Source organism: Scylla paramamosain, chromosome 40, assembly GCF_035594125.1.
Source record: "Scylla paramamosain isolate STU-SP2022 chromosome 40, ASM3559412v1, whole genome shotgun sequence".
NCBI lineage: Eukaryota > Metazoa > Arthropoda > Malacostraca > Decapoda > Portunidae > Scylla > Scylla paramamosain.
In genome coordinates, this window is record NC_087190.1 from 10,871,604 (window position 1) to 10,876,603 (window position 5,000).

Sequence of the window (5,000 nt, forward strand, 5' to 3'; positions counted from 1 at the left end):
GGAGGAGGAGGAGGAGGAGGAGGAGGAGGAGGAGGAGGAGGAGGAGGAGGAGGAGGAGGAAGAGGAGGAGGAGGAGGAGGAGGAAGAGGTAGATAGATGAAGAGGAGTGGGGAGAGGGAAAACACTGAGGGAAATAAAGAAGGAAAAGTAAGGGGAAATAAAACAGTATTATTATTATTATTATTATTATTATTATTATTATTATTATTATTATTATTATTATTATTATAACTAGCATCATTATAATTTTTCCCCTCTTCTACCTCTCCCCTCTCCCCTCACTTTGACCATCTGAGGGGAAAAACATCATACCTTACCTCCAAAAACTCCTCTTTTAGTTTTTCTTACCTCCCCCCTCTCTCCCCTCATCCCCTCCCCTCTTTTCCCCTCTCTCCCCTCACCCCCTCCCCTCTTTTCCTCTCTCTCTCCCCTCTTTGCAATGTAAATCCACGCCCTCCTGCCGGCTGCCTCAGAATTTCCAATATCTCTCTGAGGGGAAACTGAGGGGAAAGGTACCTCCCTCATCCATATTTCTGGCCCCCCTCCCCTCCCCTGCCTTCCCCTCTTTCTTCTCTTTTCTTATTCCTTCTTTCCTTTCCTCCAGTCTCTTTTACCTTCAGGACAGAGAGAGAGAGAGAGAGAGAGAGAGAGAGAGAGAGAGAGAGAGAGAGAGAGAGAGAGAGAGAGAGAGAGAGAGAGAGAGATATTATAATGGCTACTACTACTACTACTACTACTACTACTACTACCACTACTACCAACGTTAGCAACCTAACTAACACACTACTGAGGCTTCGAAATAGTTTTGATACACTCGTAACACCACTTAATAGTCTTCCAATACTCTTACTAGTCTTCTAACACTCTTACTAGTCTTCTAATACCCTTACTAGTCTTCTAACACTCTCAATAGTCTTCTTACACTCTTAATAATCTCCTAACACTCCAACTAGTCTCTCTTAACACTACAATAATAACTAAAAGACAAATTTTCGATGTCATTTATCAAAAACAATACTTTCTCGTGCCTCTTACTTATTTAATTCGTCTTCAGCGCTCTTCTTATTAACTTGTATTATCCTCCACTAGTCCAGGTGAAGGTGAGGCACTGGGGCACCTTCACCTGGCGCGGCGTCTTCTGGGGAGCGACAGGTGAGTGGGAAAAATGAGGGAAATAAATGTAAACAAACCGCCACTGAAAGGAACGTAGGAACATCAACACCTCTCACCTTCTCTTTCTTCTTCTCTTTGTTGCTCTTTATCTCTCCTCTTTTTCTTCCGTTTTTCCTCTTTCTCTACGTCTCCGTGGTTAAGAAGTTAATGCTCGTCGTTATATTCTCACTACGTACGGTGTAGATGCACGCGGAATATATTACAGAAATACCAGATTACTTGCGCAGCTGTTTCCCGCTGCCGGCCCACCACGTGACTCAAAATGTCGACATGACAGATTTTTTCTTCTTTCATTATGCTGCTTTTCTGTTTATCATTTATCTTTTTGTGTGTGTGTGTGGTTGTTAGCTAGTTGTGTGAACGAGTGAATGAGCGAGACTTGTGTGAGGCATGAATACGTGTATGAGTGAACGAGCTAGGCTTCAGTCATAAGTGTTAAGTTGAAGTGCGCGGCCTGGCGCCGGGAGATCACCTACCTCCAGCCTTCTGTTCACACCTTCTGTGAATAAACACCTGCACTGTTACCTGCGTTTCCTGTGCCCCTGCTGGTCAAGAGTCGAACATGGCGCAGTGAGTAGGATCAGGACAAGGCTGCAGTGGGTACGGCGCAGAATGGAGAAGCAGTTGGAGGCGCTGGCTGCCCTGCTAGCGCGACAGTCGGAGCAGAGTCAGGCTCGCGAGGAGCGTTTAACCCAGCTGCTGGAGAGAGTGGGGACACAAGCTCCCAGTCGCACCACGGCGAGCAATGAAGGCGAAACCACAGCCCGCAGCACGTCTACCCAGGGCGCGAGGTTCCCGACGTCCGCCACCATCATTCCTCACTTAACGGCGTCAGCATCTTTACGTGAGTTCGACACGTGGCGCCATAAGTTTGAAGGATACGTAACCCTCGCCAGGATAGACTGTCTCTCCCTGGCTGAGCAGAGGGCGGCACTCGCTGCTGTCCTAGACGACGAGTGGACCCGTACACTTCGCTACGGGATAAGCTTACCGAGAGACGCGGAGTTAAGAACCATCCTCGATGCAATGTGTGAGTACCTGCGAAGCCAGCGCAACATCATCATGGATAGAAGAGACTTCTACTCCCGCGTGCAAGAAACGCAAGAAGGTTTTGACGACTTTTTATGTGCTGTAAAGGAAATCGCCAATTTCTGTGACTTTTGCGACCAGTGCATAAACCATCAGCTGCGTGACAGAATTGTCGTTGGGACACGAGACGAAGTGGCTCTGAAACGCATGCTGGAAAACAAGAAACTCACCCTTGAAAACGCCATAGATATTTGCAGAGCATCAGAGAGCGCTAACCAGTGTAGTGCAGTACTAAGGGGCGGCTCTCACTCTTCGAGCCATGGTGTGAACGCTGTCTCGAACTACAGGAAGGGCAGTTTCGGGGGCTCAAGCCCCACGGGCTGTTATCGTTGTGGCAAAGATTGTCGCAGTGACAAAAGGGGATGCCAGGCAATAGATAAAGTGTGTCGTAACTGCGGGAAAAGAGGGCATTTTGCGAGTGTATGTCAGCAGACAGTGAGGAAACGACGAGGAGCTTCGAGGAGTTCCTCAACTGTCTCTCCTCATCGCGGTGCAGGCCCGAGGCGGGAGCCAGTGCCAGTGTATACCAGCTCTTATCAGGCGATACACAAAGACGGTGACGGCACGACCTGCGCCCCAGGTGCTCATTACCGCCACACATCCCGCTGGAAGAGACAAGATTACGTGGACTCCTGACTCTGGGGCCGAAACGACCGTTATTGGCCTCGACACGGCAACACTCCTTGGAATCCCGCCCTCCAGCTTGGCGCCCGCTGATGGTGATGGACTTTATGCTGCCGGTAATCACCCCCTCACCTGTGTAGGAACTTTCTCGTCGCACTTGCAACTGGGCGACAGGGAAGCTGAGACTGTTGTGAGCGTGGTGAAGGAGGTGAAGGGGGCGCTGCTTAGCTGGTACGATTCCATCGCTCTCGGAATCCTCCCCGAAGATTTTCCGGCTCAAATCCGACCGCTACGCAGGGAAGAACAGCACACCGGCAACAGCTCCATCAAGTACCCGACCGCCTCGCAGCCACCTCTATCTACGCCCACAGAAGTGATCAGCTGGCCTCATTCCTACGACCCAACGCCACAGCAGCGTGCGGGGCACGCTGCTGCTGTGATCAAGGCCTTTCCCAGCGTCTTCGAAGCAAAGGAAGGTTTACGTGCAATGGCTGGTGGATCCATGGCCATCGAGTTGACAGACGACGCTCGACCCTTCGCCGTAACAGCATCTCGTACAATCCCTTACAATTGGCGTGAAGAAATTAAGAGCCAGTTGGAAGAGCTGCTTAACAAGGGAATCATCGAGAGTGTGGACTACCCTACGGCATGGTGCCACCCCATCGTGCCTGTCCCAAAAAAGACATCTGGTGTAAGGCTGTGTGTTGACCTGACACGACTCAACCGTTACGTGAAGAGGCCCGTGTATCCAGTGCGCTCACCTCATGACGCCATCGCCTCGATCGGGACCGGAGCAGTTTGGTTCACCACTCTTGATGCCAAGATGGGGTATTTTCAAGTCCCCATTAGAGAAGAAGACCAGGATTTAACCTGCTTCATAACACCTTGGGGTCGGTACAAGTTTCGGCGAGCGGTTATGGGTCTCGTCTCGTCTGGAGACGAGTATAACCGTCGAGGAGACCAAGCTCTCGGTGTGACCAGCACGGCATCACTCTCAACCCACAGAAGTTTACATTCGCGGAAAGAGTGGTAGATTACTGTGGTTACTCTGTTTCTGGACAAGGCTACACGACAGACTCAAAGAAAGTTAAGGCAATCTCTGACTTCCCACGACCACAGCACATCACCGACTTACGATCATTCATGGGTCTTACAAACCAGCTTGGAAGCTTTTCTCCTGCTGTGGCTGCAGCTGCACAACCCCTCAGAGATCTCTTACGCCCGAAGAACAGTTGGTGCTGGTCTCCTAACCATGAAGAGGCGTTTGAGAAGGTGAAACAGTGTCTCGTCAGCCCACCTGTCTTGGCATACTTCGACCCATCATTACCAACGATGCTACAGACTGACGCCTCAAGGATGCACGGATTTGGATTCGTTCTCCTGCAGAAGCACAGTGACCAGTGGAAGATGGTGCAATGCGGGTCAAGATTTGTTACAGACACAGAGAGCCGCTATGCAGTAATAGAGTTGGAAATGGCTGCAATCGTCTGGGCAGTCAGGAAATGTGGCACCTACCTGAAAGGACTCCTCACTTCGATCTAGTGCTCGACCACCGCCCGCTGATACCTCTCCTCAATAGCAAGTTGTTGGGAGAAATAGAGAACCTGCGGCTGCAGCGCATGAGGGAGAAGCTTGCTCAGTATTCTTTCACAGCAAGCTGGCAAAAGGGATCGACACACTGTGTGCCCGACGCCCTCTCACGTGCTCCAGTACAGGACCCAGTGGAGGAAGAGGATGCTGCTACTTCTGGTGACCTCGACCCTCTCCACTCAGCGGTCATCTCAGCGTTATCTGCCACCAATGAGGACGGCGTCCGCTTAGCACCACTCCAGGATCAGACTGTGGAAATGGTACGTGCCGCAGCAGCAAGAGACGGGGAGTACTGCTTGCTCAAGAACGTCATCATCGAGGGCTTCCCTGATCATTGCCACGACCTCGATCACCGCTTGCGTACGTACTGGCCGGTGCGCAGTCTGCTGGCCGTAGACGACGACCTGGTGGTTTACGGGCCGAGGCTTCTTATTCCTCACAGCCTCCGCCGAGAAACACTAGAGCGACTCCATGACAGTCATCAGGGGATGGAGCGCACCAAGCGACGGGCCCGACAAACGGTG

At 51.1% G+C, this 5,000-nt stretch overlaps 1 long non-coding RNA gene across 2 annotated transcripts in view; it reads right to left on the reverse strand.

The window, feature by feature from the left end:
- The window catches only part of LOC135092418 (uncharacterized), a 91,232-nt gene extending 89,821 nt beyond the window's left edge, over positions 1–1,411 (reverse strand). For both annotated transcript variants that reach the window (XR_010262859.1, XR_010262858.1), the window contains exon 1: positions 1,230–1,411. This is a non-coding gene — a long non-coding RNA (uncharacterized LOC135092418). The remainder of the gene's footprint in view (positions 1–1,229) is intronic.
- Positions 1,412–5,000: the final 3,589 nt, after the last annotated feature.